The sequence below is a fragment of the Electrophorus electricus genome, chromosome 13 (genome assembly GCF_041902795.1).
Source record: "Electrophorus electricus isolate QZ-2024a chromosome 13, ASM4190279v1, whole genome shotgun sequence".
Lineage (NCBI taxonomy): Eukaryota > Metazoa > Chordata > Actinopteri > Gymnotiformes > Gymnotidae > Electrophorus > Electrophorus electricus.
Genome location: NC_137509.1, coordinates 23,211,234 through 23,228,583, shown reverse-complemented (window position 1 = coordinate 23,228,583; position 17,350 = coordinate 23,211,234). Strand labels below are relative to the sequence as shown.

The 17,350-nt window shown below is 36.2% G+C and overlaps 2 non-coding genes and 16 pseudogenes across 2 annotated transcripts; all 18 read right to left on the bottom strand.

Moving 5' to 3' along the window:
- Positions 1-558: 558 nt before the first annotated feature.
- LOC145647662 (5S ribosomal RNA) lies at positions 559-677 on the bottom strand (annotated as a pseudogene).
- A 795-nt stretch (positions 678-1,472) lies between these two features.
- On the bottom strand, positions 1,473-1,591 carry LOC145650591 (5S ribosomal RNA; annotated as a pseudogene).
- Positions 1,592-2,384: 793 nt separating this feature from the next.
- On the bottom strand, positions 2,385-2,503 carry LOC145644592 (5S ribosomal RNA; annotated as a pseudogene).
- Positions 2,504-3,300: 797 nt separating this feature from the next.
- LOC145643828 (5S ribosomal RNA) lies at positions 3,301-3,419 on the bottom strand (annotated as a pseudogene).
- Positions 3,420-4,212: 793 nt separating this feature from the next.
- Positions 4,213-4,331, bottom strand: LOC145644591 (5S ribosomal RNA; annotated as a pseudogene).
- Positions 4,332-5,124: 793 nt separating this feature from the next.
- Positions 5,125-5,243, bottom strand: LOC145647659 (5S ribosomal RNA; annotated as a pseudogene).
- Positions 5,244-6,035: 792 nt separating this feature from the next.
- On the bottom strand, positions 6,036-6,154 carry LOC145644280 (5S ribosomal RNA; annotated as a pseudogene).
- Positions 6,155-6,947: 793 nt separating this feature from the next.
- LOC145644279 (5S ribosomal RNA) lies at positions 6,948-7,066 on the bottom strand (annotated as a pseudogene).
- A 793-nt stretch (positions 7,067-7,859) lies between these two features.
- On the bottom strand, positions 7,860-7,978 carry LOC145644174 (5S ribosomal RNA; annotated as a pseudogene).
- A 794-nt stretch (positions 7,979-8,772) lies between these two features.
- Positions 8,773-8,891, bottom strand: LOC145646844 (5S ribosomal RNA). The gene has a single exon (XR_014116235.1). It is a non-coding gene; the product is annotated as a 5S ribosomal RNA (ribosomal RNA).
- Positions 8,892-9,680: 789 nt separating this feature from the next.
- Positions 9,681-9,799, bottom strand: LOC145650132 (5S ribosomal RNA; annotated as a pseudogene).
- A 789-nt stretch (positions 9,800-10,588) lies between these two features.
- LOC145648281 (5S ribosomal RNA) lies at positions 10,589-10,707 on the bottom strand (annotated as a pseudogene).
- Positions 10,708-11,496: 789 nt separating this feature from the next.
- LOC145649668 (5S ribosomal RNA) lies at positions 11,497-11,614 on the bottom strand (annotated as a pseudogene).
- A 789-nt stretch (positions 11,615-12,403) lies between these two features.
- On the bottom strand, positions 12,404-12,522 carry LOC145650131 (5S ribosomal RNA; annotated as a pseudogene).
- Positions 12,523-13,311: 789 nt separating this feature from the next.
- On the bottom strand, positions 13,312-13,430 carry LOC145647510 (5S ribosomal RNA; annotated as a pseudogene).
- A 1,228-nt stretch (positions 13,431-14,658) lies between these two features.
- LOC145644046 (5S ribosomal RNA) lies at positions 14,659-14,777 on the bottom strand. Its single transcript, XR_014116106.1, has one exon. It is a non-coding gene; the product is annotated as a 5S ribosomal RNA (ribosomal RNA).
- A 790-nt stretch (positions 14,778-15,567) lies between these two features.
- LOC145647918 (5S ribosomal RNA) lies at positions 15,568-15,686 on the bottom strand (annotated as a pseudogene).
- A 788-nt stretch (positions 15,687-16,474) lies between these two features.
- On the bottom strand, positions 16,475-16,593 carry LOC145647311 (5S ribosomal RNA; annotated as a pseudogene).
- Positions 16,594-17,350: the final 757 nt, after the last annotated feature.

Here is a 17,350-nt window from a genome sequence, read left to right as displayed (position 1 = left end):
CAATAAAAACTTACAGCATCTGCTATTCCCAGGTGCTAGCAGATAGTTTGATTTAATTATTCACTGCACTTCAAATTTGAACATGATAGCTTGAACATAAATTAAAGGGATGCAATAAAATCTTACAGCACCTGCTATTCCCTGGTACTAAAAGATTTCTATTTAATCTGTACACTTCACATACAAGCATGTCAGTTGCAGATTAAATTAAAGTGATGCAACAAAAACCTACAGCATCTGCTATTCCCAGATGCTAACAGATAGTTTTTTTTAATTAATCACTGCACTTCACATCCTAGCATGTCATCTTAAAAGTAAATTAAAGTGATGCAAGAGAAGCTTACAGCATCTCGTAGTCCAAGCTGCTAACAGATAGTTTTTTGATGAATCACTGCACTTCACATTCAGGCATGTGAGTTGGAGAGTAAATGAAAGTGATGCAAAAAAAACTTACAGCATCTGCTATTCCCATGTGCTAACAGATAGTTTTTTTTATTAATCACTGCACTTAACATTTGAGCATGTCAGCTTGAAAGTAAATTAAAGTGATGCAAGAAAAGCTTACAGCACCTGGTATTCCTAGGTAGGGTCCCACCTCAGTACTATCCAGGCCCAAACTTGCTTAGCTTCCAAGGTCAGATGAGATTGGGCGTTCTCAAGCTGGTGTGGCCGTAAGACTTAAACACTTAGTCAAATTGCCTAATCATAGCAAATATGATGAAAGACCAATGTGACTATTTTTTTATTAATCCCTGCACTTGACATTATAGAATGTTATCTTGAAAGTAAATTAAATGATGCTATAAAAGCTTACAACATCTGGTATACGGAGGCACTAACAGACAGTTTTTTTATTAATCACTGCACTTCACATTCAAGCATGTCAGTTGGAGAGTAAATTAAAGTGATGCAATAAAAACTTACAGCATCTGCTATTCCCAGGTGCTAGCAGATAGTTTGATTTAATTATTCACTGCACTTCAAATTTGAACATGATAGCTTGAACATAAATTAAAGGGATGCAATAAAATCTTACAGCACCTGCTATTCCCTGGTACTAAAAGATTTCTATTTAATCTGTACACTTCACATACAAGCATGTCAGTTGCAGATTAAATTAAAGTGATGCAACAAAAACTTACAGCATCTGCTATTCCCAGGTGCTAACAGATAGTTTTTTTTAATTAATCACTGCACTTCACATCCTAGCATGTCATCTTAAAAGTAAATTAAAGTGATGCAAGAGAAGCTTACAGCATCTCGTAGTCCAAGCTGCTAACAGATAGTTTTTTGATGAATCACTGCACTTCACATTCAGGCATGTGAGTTGGAGAGTAAATGAAAGTGATGCAAAAAAAACTTACAGCATCTGCTATTCCCATGTGCTAACAGATAGTTTTTTTTTTTTATTAATCAATGCACTTCACATTTGAGCATGTCAGCTTGAAAGTAAATTAAAGTGATGCAAGAAAAGCTTACAGCACCTGGTATTCCTAGGTAGGGTCCCACCTCAGTACTATCCAGGCCCAAACTTGTTCAGCTTCCAAGGTCAGATGAGATTGGACGTTCTCAAGCTGGTGTGGCCGTAAGCCTTAAACACTTACTCAAATTGCCTAATCATAGCAAATATGATCAAAGACCAATCTGACAATTTTTTTTATTAATCCCTGCACTTGACATTCTAGAAAGTTATCTTGAAAGTAAATTAAATGATGCAATAAAAGCTTACAACATCTGGTATACGGAGGCACTAACAGACAGTTTTTTTATTAATCACTGCACTTCACATTCAAGCATGTCAGTTGGAGAGTAAATTAAAGTGATGCAATAAAAACTTACAGCATCTGCTATTCCCAGGTGCTAGCAGATAGTTTGATTTAATTATTCACTGCACTTCAAATTTGAACATGATAGCTTGAACATAAATTAAAGGGATGCAATAAAATCTTACAGCACCTGCTATTCCCTGGTACTAAAAGATTTCTATTTAATCTGTACACTTCACATACAAGCATGTCAGTTGCAGATTAAATTAAAGTGATGCAACAAAAACTTACAGCATCTGCTATTCCCAGGTGCTAACAGATAGTTTTTTTTAATTAATCACTGCACTTCACATCCTACCATGTCATCTTAAAAGTAAATTAAAGTGATGCAAGAGAAGCTTACAGCATCTTGTAGTCCAAGCTGCTAACAGATAGTTTTTTGATGAATCACTGCACTTCACATTCAGGCATGTGAGTTGGAGAGTAAATGAAAGTGATGCAAAAAAAACTTACAGCATCTGCTATTCCCAGGTGCTAACAGATAGTTTTTTTTAATTAATCACTGCACTTCACATTTGAGCATGTCAGCTTGAAAGTAAATTAAAGTGATGCAAGAAAAGCTTACAGCACCTGGTATTCCTAGGCAGGGTCCCACCTCAGTACTATCCAGGCCAAAACTTGTTCAGCTTCCAAGGTCAGATGAGATTGGGCGTTCTCAAGCTGGTGTGGCCGTAAGACTTAAACACTTAGTCAAATTGCCTAATCATAGCAAATATGATGAAAGACCAATGTGACTATTTTTTTTTATTAATCCCTGAACTTGACATTATAGAATGTTATCTTGAAAGTAAATTAAATGATGCAATAAAAGCTTACAACATCTGGTATACGGAGGCACTAACAGAGAGTTTTTTTATTAATCACTGCACTTCACATTCAAGCATGTCAGTTGGAGAGTAAATTAAAGTGATGCAATAAAAACTTACAGCATCTGCTATTCCCAGGTGCTAGCAGATAGTTTGATTTAATTATTCACTGCACTTCAAATTTGAACATGATAGCTTGAACATAAATTAAAGGGATGCAATAAAATCTTACAGCACCTGCTATTCCCTGGTACTAAAAGATTTCTATTTAATCTGTACACTTCACATACAAGCATGTCAGTTGCAGATTAAATTAAAGTGATGCAACAAAAACTTACAGCATCTGCTATTCCCAGGTGCTAACAGATAGTTTTTTTTAATTAATCACTGCACTTCACATCCTACCATGTCATCTTAAAAGTAAATTAAAGTGATGCAAGAGAAGCTTACAGCATCTCGTAGTCCAAGCTGCTAACAGATAGTTTTTTGATGAATCACTGCACTTCACATTCAGGCATGTGAGTTGGAGAGTAAATGAAAGTGATGCAAAAAAAACTTACAGCATCTGCTATTCCCATGTGCTAACAGATAGTTTTTTTTTTTTATTAATCAATGCACTTCACATTTGAGCATGTCAGCTTGAAAGTAAATTAAAGTGATGCAAGAAAAGCTTACAGCACCTGGTATTCCTAGGTAGGGTCCCACCTCAGTACTATCCAGGTCCAAACTTGTTCAGCTTCCAAGGTCAGATGAGATTGGACGTTCTCAAGCTGGTGTGGCCGTAAGCCTTAAACACTTACTCAAATTGCCTAATCATAGCAAATATGATCAAAGACCAATCTGACAATTTTTTTTATTAATCCCTGCACTTGACATTCTAGAAAGTTATCTTGAAAGTAAATTAAATGATGCAATAAAAGCTTACAACATCTGGTATACGGAGGCACTAACAGACAGTTTTTTTATTAATCACTGCACTTCACATTCAAGCATGTCAGTTGGAGAGTAAATTAAAGTGATGCAATAAAAACTTACAGCATCTGCTATTCCCAGGTGCTAGCAGATAGTTTGATTTAATTATTCACTGCACTTCAAATTTGAACATGATAGCTTGAACATAAATTAAAGGGATGCAATAAAATCTTACAGCACCTGCTATTCCCTGGTACTAAAAGATTTCTATTTAATCTGTACACTTCACATACAAGCATGTCAGTTGCAGATTAAATTAAAGTGATGCAACAAAAACTTACAGCATCTGCTATTCCCAGGTGCTAACAGATAGTTTTTTTTAATTAATCACTGCACTTCACATCCTACCATGTCATCTTAAAAGTAAATTAAAGTGATGCAAGAGAAGCTTACAGCATCTTGTAGTCCAAGCTGCTAACAGATAGTTTTTTGATGAATCACTGCACTTCACATTCAGGCATGTGAGTTGGAGAGTAAATGAAAGTGATGCAAAAAAAACTTACAGCATCTGCTATTCCCAGGTGCTAACAGATAGTTTTTTTTAATTAATCACTGCACTTCACATTTGAGCATGTCAGCTTGAAAGTAAATTAAAGTGATGCAAGAAAAGCTTACAGCACCTGGTATTCCTAGGCAGGGTCCCACCTCAGTACTATCCAGGCCAAAACTTGTTCAGCTTCCAAGGTCAGATGAGATTGGGCGTTCTCAAGCTGGTGTGGCCGTAAGACTTAAACACTTAGTCAAATTGCCTAATCATAGCAAATATGATGAAAGACCAATGTGACTATTTTTTTTTATTAATCCCTGAACTTGACATTATAGAATGTTATCTTGAAAGTAAATTAAATGATGCAATAAAAGCTTACAACATCTGGTATACGGAGGCACTAACAGACAGTTTTTTTATTAATCACTGCACTTCACATTCAAGCATGTCAGTTGGAGAGTAAATTAAAGTGATGCAATAAAAACTTACAGCATCTGCTATTCCCAGGTGCTAGCAGATAGTTTGATTTAATTATTCACTGCACTTCAAATTTGAACATGATAGCTTGAACATAAATTAAAGGGATGCAATAAAATCTTACAGCACCTGCTATTCCCTGGTACTAAAAGATTTCTATTTAATCTGTACACTTCAAATACAAGCATGTCAGTTGCAGATTAAATTAAAGTGATGCAACAAAAACTTACAGCATCTGCTATTCCCAGGTGCTAACAGATAGTTTTTTTTAATTAATCACTGCTCTTCACATCCTAGCATGTCATCTTAAAAGTAAATTAAAGTGATGCAAGAGAAGCTTACAGCATCTCGTAGTCCAAGCTGCTAACAGATAGTTTTTTGATGAATCACTGCACTTCACATTCAGGAATGTGAGTTGGAGAGTAAATGAAAGTGATGCAAAAAAAACTTACAGCATCTGCTATTCCCATGTGCTAACAGATAGTTTTTTTTATTAATCACTGCACTTCACATTTGAGCATGTCAGCTTGAAAGTAAATTAAAGTGATGCAAGAGAAGCTTACAGCACCTGGTATTCCTAGGTAGGGTCCCACCTCAGTACTATCCAGGCCCAAACTTGCTTAGCTTCCAAGGTCAGATGAGATTGGGCGTTCTCAAGCTGGTGTGGCCGTAAGACTTAAACACTTAGTCAAATTGCCTAATCATAGCAAATATGATGAAAGACCAATGTGACTATTTTTTTATTAATCCCTGCACTTGACATTATAGAATGTTATCTTGAAAGTAAATTAAATGATGCAATAAAAGCTTACAACATCTGGTATACGGAGGCACTAACAGACAGTTTTTTTATTAATCACTGCACTTCACATTCAAGCATGTCAGTTGGAGAGTAAATTTAAGTGATGCAATAAAAACTTACAGCATCTGCTATTTCCAGGTGCTAGCAGATAGTTTGATTTAATTATTCACTGCACTTCAAATTTGAACATGATAGCTTGAACATAAATTAAAGGGATGCAATAAAATCTTACAGCACCTGCTATTCCCTGGTACTAAAAGATTTCTATTTAATCTGTACACTTCACATACAAGCATGTCAGTTGCAGATTAAATTAAAGTGATGCAACAAAAACCTACAGCATCTGCTATTCCCAGATGCTAACAGATAGTTTTTTTTAATTAATCACTGCACTTCACATCCTAGCATGTCATCTTAAAAGTAAATTAAAGTGATGCAAGAGAAGCTTACAGCATCTCGTAGTCCAAGTTGCTAACAGATAGTTTTTTGATGAATCACTGCACTTCACATTCAGGCATGTGAGTTGGAGAGTAAATGAAAGTGATGCAAAAAAAAACTTACAGCATCTGCTATTCCCATGTGCTAACAGATAGTTTTTTTTATTAATCACTGCACTTCACATTTGAGCATGTCAGCTTGAAAGTAAATTAAAGTGATGCAAGAAAAGCTTACAGCACCTGGTATTCCTAGGCAGGGTCCCACCTCAGTACTATCCAGGCCCAAATTTGTTCAGCTTCCAAGGTCAGATGAGATTGGACGTTCTCAAGCTGGTGTGGCCGTAAGCCTTAAACACTTCCTCAAATTGCCTAATCATAGCAAATATGATCAAAGACCAATCTGACAATTTTTTTTATTAATCCCTGCACTTGACATTCTAGAATGTTATCTTGAAAGTAAATTAAATGATGCAATAAAAGCTTACAACATCTGGTATACGGAGGCACTTCCAGACAGTTTTTTTATTAATCACTGCACTTCACATTCAAGCATGTCAGTTGGAGAGTAAATTTAAGTGATGCAATAAAAACTTACAGCATCTGCTATTCCCAGGTGCTAGCAGATAGTTTGATTTAATTATTCACTGCACTTCAAATTTGAACATGATAGCTTGAACATAAATTAAAGGGATGCAATAAAATCTTACAGCACCTGCTATTCCCTGGTACTAAAAGATTTCTATTTAATCTGTACACTTCACATACAAGCATGTCAGTTGCAGATTAAATTAAAGTGATGCAACAAAAACCTACAGCATCTGCTATTCCCAGATGCTAACAGATAGTTTTTTTTAATTAATCACTGCACTTCACATCCTAGCATGTCATCTTAAAAGTAAATTAAAGTGATGCAAGAGAAGCTTACAGCATCTCGTAGTCCAAGTTGCTAACAGATAGTTTTTTGATGAATCACTGCACTTCACATTCAGGCATGTGAGTTGGAGAGTAAATGAAAGTGATGCAAAAAAAAACTTACAGCATCTGCTATTCCCATGTGCTAACAGATAGTTTTTTTTATTAATCACTGCACTTCACATTTGAGCATGTCAGCTTGAAAGTAAATTAAAGTGATGCAAGAAAAGCTTACAGCACCTGGTATTCCTAGGCAGGGTCCCACCTCAGTACTATCCAGGCCCAAATTTGTTCAGCTTCCAAGGTCAGATGAGATTGGACGTTCTCAAGCTGGTGTGGCCGTAAGCCTTAAACACTTCCTCAAATTGCCTAATCATAGCAAATATGATCAAAGACCAATCTGACAATTTTTTTTATTAATCCCTGCACTTGACATTCTAGAATGTTATCTTGAAAGTAAATTAAATGATGCAATAAAAGCTTACAACATCTGGTATACGGAGGCACTTCCAGACAGTTTTTTTATTAATCACTGCACTTCACATTCAAGCATGTCAGTTGGAGAGTAAATTTAAGTGATGCAATAAAAACTTACAGCATCTGCTATTCCCAGGTGCTAGCAGATAGTTTGATTTAATTATTCACTGCACTTCAAATTTGAACATGATAGCTTGAACATAAATTAAAGGGATGCAATAAAATCTTACAGCACCTGCTATTCCCTGGTACTAAAAGATTTCTATTTAATCTGTACACTTCACATACAAGCATGTCAGTTGCAGATTAAATTAAAGTGATGCAACAAAAACCTACAGCATCTGCTATTCCCAGATGCTAACAGATAGTTTTTTTTAATTAATCACTGCACTTCACATCCTAGCATGTCATCTTAAAAGTAAATTAAAGTGATGCAAGAGAAGCTTACAGCATCTCGTAGTCCAAGCTGCTAACAGATAGTTTTTTGATGAATCACTGCACTTCACATTCAGGCATGTGAGTTGGAGAGTAAATGAAAGTGATGCAAAAAAAAACTTACAGCATCTGCTATTCCCATGTGCTAACAGATAGTTTTTTTTATTAATCACTGCACTTCACATTTGAGCATGTCAGCTTGAAAGTAAATTAAAGTGATGCAAGAAAAGCTTACAGCACCTGGTATTCCTAGGTAGGGTCCCACCTCAGTACTATCCAGGCCCAAATTTGTTCAGCTTCCAAGGTCAGATGAGATTGGACGTTCTCAAGCTGGTGTGGCCGTAAGCCTTAAACACTTCCTCAAATTGCCTAATCATAGCAAATATGATCAAAGACCAATCTGACAATTTTTTTCATTAATCCCTGCACTTGACATTCTAGAATGTTATCTTGAAAGTAAATTAAATGATGCAATAAAAGCTTACAACATCTGGTATACGGAGGCACTTCCAGACAGTTTTTTTATTAATCACTGCACTTCACATTCAAGCATGTCAGTTGGAGAGTAAATTAAAGTGATGCAATAAAAACTTACAGCAACTGCTTTTCCCAGGTGCTAGCAGATAGTTTGATTTAATTATTCACTGCACTTCAAATTTGAACATGATAGCTTGAACATAAATTAAAGGGATGCAATAAAATCTTACAGCACCTGCTATTTCCTGGTACGAAAAGATTTCTATTTAATCTGTACACTTCACATACAAGCATGTCAGTTGCAGATTAAATTAAAGTGATGCAACAAAAACCTACAGCATCTGCTATTCCCAGATGCTAACAGATAGTTTTTTTTAATTAATCACTGCACTTCACATCCTAGCATGTCATCTTAAAAGTAAATTAAAGTGATGCAAGAGAAGCTTACAGCATCTCGTAGTCCAAGCTGCTAACAGATAGTTTTTTGATGAATCACTGCACTTCACATTCAGGCATGTGAGTTGGAGAGTAAATGAAAGTGATGCAAAAAAAAACTTACAGCATCTGCTATTCCCAGGTGCTAACAGATAGTTTTTTTTTATTAATCACTGCACTTCACATTTGAGCATGTCAGCTTGAAAGTAAATTAAAGTGATGCAAGAAAAGCTTACAGCACCTGGTATTCCTAGGTAGAGTCCCACCTCAGTACTATCCAGGCCCAAACTTGCTTAGCTTCCAAGGTCAGATGAGATTGGGCGTTCTCAAGCTGGTGTGGCCGTAAGCCTTAAACACTTACTCAAATTGCCTAATCATAGCAAATATGATCAAAGACCAATCTGACAATTTTTTTTATTAATCCCTGCACTTGACATTCTAGAATGTTATCTTGAATGTAAATTAAATGATGCAATAAAAGCTTACAACATCTGGTATACGGAGGCACTAACAGACAGTTTTTTGATGAATCACTGCACTTCACATTCAGGCATGTGAGTTGGAGAGTAAATGAAAGTGATGCAAAAAAAAGTACAGCATCTGCTATTCCCAGGTGCTAACAGATAGTTTGAGTTAATTATTCACTGCACTTCAAATTTGAACATGATAGCTTGAACATAAATTAAAGGGATGCAATACAATCTTACAGCACCTGCTATTCCCTGGTACTAAAATATTTCTATTTAATCTGTACACTTCACATACAAGCTTGTCAGTTGCAGATTAAAGTAAAGTGATGCAACAAAAACTTACAGCATCTGCTATTCCCAGGTGCTAACAGATAGTTTTTTTAATTAATCACTGCATTTCACATCCTAGCATGTCATCTTGACAGTAAATTAAAGTGATTCAAGAGAAGCTTACAGCATCTCGTAGTCCAAGGTGCTAACAGATAGTTTTTGATGAATCACTGCACTTCACATTCAGGCATGTGAGTTGGAGAGTAAATGAAAGTGATGCAAAAAAAACTTACAGCATCTGCTATTCCCAGGTGCTAACAGACAGTTTTTTTTATTAATCACTGCACTTCACATTTGAGCATGTCAGCTTGAAAGTAAATTAAAGTGATGCAAGAAAAGCTTACAGCACCTGGTATTCCTAGGTAGAGTCCCACCTCAGTACTATCCAGGCCCAAACTTGCTTAGCTTCCAAGGTCAGATGATATTGGGCGTTCTCAAGCTGGCGTGGCCGTAAGCCTTAAGCACTTACTCAAATTGCCTAATCATAGCAAATATGATCAAAGACCAATCTGACAATTTTTTTTATTAATCCCTGCACTTGACATTCTAGAATGTTATCTTGAATGTAAATTAAATGATGCAATAAAAGCTTACAACATCTGGTATACGGAGGCACTAACAGACAGTTTTTTGATGAATCACTGCACTTCACATTCAGGCATGTGAGTTGGAGAGTAAATGAAAGTGATGCAAAAAAAAAGTACAGCATCTGCTATTCCCAGGTGCTAACAGATAGTTTGAGTTAATTATTCACTGCACTTCAAATTTGAACATGATAGCTTGAACATAAATTAAAGGGATGCAATACAATCTTACAGCACCTGCTATTCCCTGGTACTAAAATATTTCTATTTAATCTGTACACTTCACATACAAGCTTGTCAGTTGCAGATTAAAGTAAAGTGATGCAACAAAAACTTACAGCATCTGCTATTCCCAGGTGCTAACAGATAGTTTTTTTAATTAATCACTGCATTTCACATCCTAGCATGTCATCTTGACAGTAAATTAAAGTGATTCAAGAGAAGCTTACAGCATCTCGTAGTCCAAGGTGCTAACAGATAGTTTTTGATGAATCACTGCACTTCACATTCAGGCATGTGAGTTGGAGAGTAAATGAAAGTGATGCAAAAAAAACTTACAGCATCGGCTATTCCCAGGTGCTAACAGATAGTTTTTTTATTAATCACTGCACTTCACATTTGAGCATGTCAGCTTGAAAGTAAATTAAAGTGATGCAAGAAAAACTTACAGCACCTGGTATTCCTAGGTAGGGTCCCACCTCAGTACTATCCAGGCCCAAACTTGCTTAGCTTCCAAGGTCAGATGAGATTGGGCGTTCTCAAGCTGGTGTGGCCATAAGCCTTAAACTCTTTCTCAAATTTCCTAATCATAGCAAATATGATCAAAGACCAATCTGACAATTTTTTTTATTAATCCCTGCACTTGACATTCTAGAATGTTATCTTGAATGTAAATTAAATGATGCAATAAAAGCTTACAACATCTGGTATACGGAGGCACTAACAGACAGTTTTTTGATGAATCACTGCACTTCACATTCAGGCATGTGAGTTGGAGAGTAAATGAAAGTGATGCAAAAAAAAGTACAGCATCTGCTATTCCCAGGTGCTAACAGATAGTTTGAGTTAATTATTCACTGCACTTCAAATTTGAACATGATAGCTTGAACATAAATTAAAGGGATGCAATACAATCTTACAACACCTGCTATTCCCTGGTACTAAAATATTTCTATTTAATCTGTACACTTCACATACAAGCTTGTCAGTTGCAGATTAAAGTAAAGTGATGCAACAAAAACTTACAGCATCTGCTATTCCCAGGTGCTAACAGATAGTTTTTTTAATTAATCACTGCATTTCACATCCTAGCATGTCATCTTGACAGTAAATTAAAGTGATTCAAGAGAAGCTTACAGCATCTCGTAGTCCAAGGTGCTAACAGATAGTTTTTGATGAATCAAAGCACTTCACATTCAGGCATGTGAGTTGGAGAGTAAATGAAAGTGATGCAAAAAAAACTTACAGCATCGGCTATTCCCAGGTGCTAACAGATAGTTTTTTTTATTAATCACTGCACTTCACATTTGAGCATGTCAGCTTGAAAGTAAATTAAAGTGAAGCAAGAAAAGCTTACAGCACCTGGTATTCCTAGGTAGGGTCCACCTCAGTACTATCCAGGCCCAAACTTGCTTAGCTTCCAAGGTCAGATGAGATTGGGCGTTCTCAAGCTGGTGTGGCCATAAGCCTTAAACTCTTTCTCAAATTTCCTAATCATAGCAAATATGATCAAAGACCAATCTGACAATTTTTTTTATTAATCCCTGCACTTGACATTCTAGAATGTTATCTTGAATGTAAATTAAATGATGCAATAAAAGCTTACAACATCTGGTATACGGAGGCACTAACAGACAGTTTTTTGATGAATCACTGCACTTCACATTCAGGCATGTGAGTTGGAGAGTAAATGAAAGTGATGCAAAAAAAAGTACAGCATCTGCTATTCCCAGGTGCTAACAGATAGTTTGAGTTAATTATTCACTGCACTTCAAATTTGAACATGATAGCTTGAACATAAATTAAAGGGATGCAATACAATCTTACAACACCTGCTATTCCCTGGTACTAAAATATTTCTATTTAATCTGTACACTTCACATACAAGCTTGTCAGTTGCAGATTAAAGTAAAGTGATGCAACAAAAACTTACAGCATCTGCTATTCCCAGGTGCTAACAGATAGTTTTTTTAATTAATCACTGCATTTCACATCCTAGCATGTCATCTTGACAGTAAATTAAAGTGATTCAAGAGAAGCTTACAGCATCTCGTAGTCCAAGGTGCTAACAGATAGTTTTTGATGAATCAAAGCACTTCACATTCAGGCATGTGAGTTGGAGAGTAAATGAAAGTGATGCAAAAAAAACTTACAGCATCGGCTATTCCCAGGTGCTAACAGATAGTTTTTTTTATTAATCACTGCACTTCACATTTGAGCATGTCAGCTTGAAAGTAAATTAAAGTGATGCAAGAAAAGCTTACAGCACCTGGTATTCCTAGGTAGAGTCCCACCTCAGTACTATCCAGGCCCAAACTTGCTTAGCTTCCAAGGTCAGATGATATTGGGCGTTCTCAAGCTGGCGTGGCCGTAAGCCTTAAGCACTTACTCAAATTGCCTAATCATAGCAAATATGATCAAAGACCAATCTGACAATTTTTTTTATTAATCCCTGCACTTGACATTCTAGAATGTTATCTTGAATGTAAATTAAATGATGCAATAAAAGCTTACAACATCTGGTATACGGAGGCACTAACAGACAGTTTTTTGATGAATCACTGCACTTCACATTCAGGCATGTGAGTTGGAGAGTAAATGAAAGTGATGCAAAAAAAAGTACAGCATCTGCTATTCCCAGGTGCTAACAGATAGTTTGAGTTAATTATTCACTGCACTTCAAATTTGAACATGATAGCTTGAACATAAATTAAAGGGATGCAATACAATCTTACAGCACCTGCTATTCCCTGGTACTAAAATATTTCTATTTAATCTGTACACTTCACATACAAGCTTGTCAGTTGCAGATTAAAGTAAAGTGATGCAACAAAAACTTACAGCATCTGCTATTCCCAGGTGCTAACAGATAGTTTTTTTAATTAATCACTGCATTTCACATCCTAGCATGTCATCTTGACAGTAAATTAAAGTGATTCAAGAGAAGCTTACAGCATCTCGTAGTCCAAGGTGCTAACAGATAGTTTTTGATGAATCACTGCACTTCACATTCAGGCATGTGAGTTGGAGAGTAAATGAAAGTGATGCAAAAAAAACTTACAGCATCGGCTATTCCCAGGTGCTAACAGATAGTTTTTTTTATTAATCACTGCACTTCACATTTGAGCATGTCAGCTTGAAAGTAAATTAAAGTGATGCAAGAAAAGCTTACAGCACCTGGTATTCGTAGGTAGGGTCCCACCTCAGTACTATCCAGGCCCAAACTTGCTTAGCTTCCAAGGTCAGATGAGATTGGGCGTTCTCAAGCTGGTGTGGCCGTAAGCCTTAAACACTTACTCAAATTGCCTAATCATAGCAAATATGATCAAAGACCAATCTGACAATTTTTTTTATTAATCCCTGCACTTGACATTCTAGAATGTTATCTTGAATGTAAATTAAATGATGCAATAAAAGCTTACAACATCTGGTATACGGAGGCACTAACAGACAGTTTTTTGATGAATCACTGCACTTCACATTCAGGCATGTGAGTTGGAGAGTAAATGAAAGTGATGCAAAAAAAACGTACAGCATCTGCTATTCCCAGGTGCTAACAGATAGTTTGAGTTAATTATTCACTGCACTTCAAATTTGAACATGATAGCTTGAACATAAATTAAAGGGATGCAATACAATCTTACAGCACCTGCTATTCCCTGGTACTAAAATATTTCTATTTAATCTGTACACTTCACATACAAGCTTGTCAGTTGCAGATTAAAGTAAAGTGATGCAACAAAAACTTACAGCATCTGCTATTCCCAGGTGCTAACAGATAGTTTTTTTAATTAATCACTGCATTTCACATCCTAGCATGTCATCTTGACAGTAAATTAAAGTGATTCAAGAGAAGCTTACAGCATCTCGTAGTCCAAGGTGCTAACAGATAGTTTTTGATGAATCACTGCACTTCACATTCAGGCATGTGAGTTGGAGAGTAAATGAAAGTGATGCAAAAAAAACTTACAGCATCTGCTATTCCCAGGTGCTAACAGATAGTTTGAGTTAATTATTCACTGCACTTCAAATTTGAACATGATAGCTTGAACATAAATTAAAGGGATGCAATACAATCTTACAGCACCTGCTATTCCCTGGTACTAAAATATTTCTATTTAATCTGTACACTTCACATACAAGTTTGTCAGTTGCAGATTAAAGTAAAGTGATGCAACAAAAACTTACAGCATTTGCTATTCCCAGGTGCTAACAGATAGTTTTTTTAATTAATCACTGCACTTCACATCCTAGCATGTCATCTTGAAAGTAAATTAAAGTGATGCAAGAGAAGCTTACAGCATCTCGTAGTCCAAGGTGCTAACAGATAGTTTTTGATGAATCACTGCACTTCACATTCAGGCATGTGAGTTGGAGAGTAAATGAAAGTGATGTAAAAAAAACTTACAGCATCGGCTATTCCCAGGTGCTAACAGATAGTTTTTTTTATTAATCACTGCACTTCACATTTGAGCATGTCAGCTTGAAAGTAAATTAAAGTGATGCAAGAAAAGCTTACAGCACCTGGTATTCCTAGGTAGGGTCCCACCTCAGTACTATCCAGGCCCAAACTTGCTTAGCTTCCAAGGTCAGATGCGATTGGGCGTTCTCAAGTTGGTGTGGCCGTAAGCCTTAAACACTTACTCAAATTTCCTAATCATAGCAAATATGATCAAAGACCAATCTGACAATTTTTTTTATTAATCCCTGCACTTGACATTCTAGAATGTTATCTTGAATGTAAATTAAATGATGCAATAAAAGCTTACAACATCTGGTATACGGAGGCACTAACAGACAGTTTTTTGATGAATCACTGCACTTCACATTCAGGCATGTGAGTTGGAGAGTAAATGAAAGTGATGCAAAAAAAACGTACAGCATCTGCTATTCCCAGGTGCTAACAGATAGTTTGAGTTAATTATTCACTGCACTTCAAATTTGAACATGATAGCTTGAACATAAATTAAAGGGATGCAATACAATCTTACAGCACCTGCTATTCCCTGGTACTAAAATATTTCTATTTAATCTGTACACTTCACATACAAGCTTGTCAGTTGCAGATTAAAGTAAACTGATGCAACAAAAACTTACAGCATCTGCTATTCCCAGGTGCTAACAGATAGTTTTTTTAATTAATCACTGCATTTCACATCCTAGCATGTCATCTTTACAGTAAATTAAAGTGATTCAAGAGAAGCTTACAGCATCTCGTAGTCCAAGGTGCTAACAGATAGTTTTTGATGAATCACTGCACTTCACATTCAGGCATGTGAGTTGGAGAGTAAATGAAAGTGATGCAAAAAAAACTTACAGCATCTGCTATTCCCAGGTGCTAACAGACAGTTTTTTTTATTAATCACTGCACTTCACATTTGAGCATGTCAGCTTGAAAGTAAATTAAAGTGATGCAAGAAAAGCTTACAGCACCTGGTATTCCTAGGTAGAGTCCCACCTCAGTACTATCCAGGCCCAAACTTGCTTAGCTTCCAAAGTCAGATGAGATTGGGCGTTCTCAAGCTGGTGTGGCCGTAAGCCTTAAACACTTACTCAAATTGCCTAATCATAGCAAATATGATCAAAGACCAATCTGACAATTTTTTTTATTAATCCCTGCACTTGACATTCTAGAATGTTATCTTGAATGTAAATTAAATGATGCAATAAAAGCTTACAACATCTGGTATACGGAGGCACTAACAGACAGTTTTTTGATGAATCACTGCACTTCACATTCAGGCATGTGAGTTGGAGAGTAAATGAAAGTGATGCAAAAAAAAGTACAGCATCTGCTATTCCCAGGTGCTAACAGATAGTTTGAGTTAATTATTCACTGCACTTCAAATTTGAACATGATAGCTTGAACATAAATTAAAGGGATGCAATACAATCTTACAGCACCTGCTATTCCCTGGTACTAAAATATTTCTATTTAATCTGTACACTTCACATACAAGCTTGTCAGTTGCAGATTAAAGTAAAGTGATGCAACAAAAACTTACAACATCTGCTATTCCCAGGTGCTAACAGATAGTTTTTTTAATTAATCACTGCATTTCACATCCTAGCATGTCATCTTGACAGTAAATTAAAGTGATTCAAGAGAAGCTTACAGCATCTCGTAGTCCAAGGTGCTAACAGATAGTTTTTGATGAATCACTGCACTTCACATTCAGGCATGTGAGTTGGAGAGTAAATGAAAGTGATGCAAAAAAAACTTACAGCATCGGCTATTCCCAGGTGCTAACAGATAGTTTTTTTATTAATCACTGCACTTCACATTTGAGCATGTCAGCTTGAAAGTAAATTAAAGTGATGCAAGAAAAACTTACAGCACCTGGTATTCCTAGGTAGGGTCCCACCTCAGTACTATCCAGGCCCAAACTTGCTTAGCTTCCAAGGTCAGATGAGATTGGGCGTTCTCAAGCTGGTGTGGCCGTAAGCCTTAAACACTTACTCAAATTGCCTAATCATAGCAAATATGATCAAAGACCAATCTGACAATTTTTTTTATTAATCCCTGCACTTGACATTCTAGAATGTTATCTTGAATGTAAATTAAATGATGCAATAAAAGCTTACAACATCTGGTATACGGAGGCACTAACAGACAGTTTTTTTATTAATCACTGCACTTCACATTCAAGCATGTCAGTTGGAGAGTAAATTTAAGTGATGCAATAAAAACTTACAGCATCTGCTATTTCCAGGTGCTAGCAGATAGTTTGATTTAATTATTCACTGCACTTCAAATTTGAACATGATAGCTTGAACATAAATTAAAGGGATGCAATAAAATCTTACAGCACCTGCTATTCCCTGGTACTAAAAGATTTCTATTTAATCTGTACACTTCACATACAAGCATGTCAGTTGCAGATTAAATTAAAGTGATGCAACAAAAACCTACAGCATCTGCTATTCCCAGATGCTAACAGATAGTTTTTTTTAATTAATCACTGCACTTCACATCCTAGCATGTCATCTTAAAAGTAAATTAAAGTGATGCAAGAGAAGCTTACAGCATCTCGTAGTCCAAGTTGCTAACAGATAGTTTTTTGATGAATCACTGCACTTCACATTCAGGCATGTGAGTTGGAGAGTAAATGAAAGTGATGCAAAAAAAAACTTACAGCATCTGCTATTCCCATGTGCTAACAGATAGTTTTTTTTATTAATCACTGCACTTCACATTTGAGCA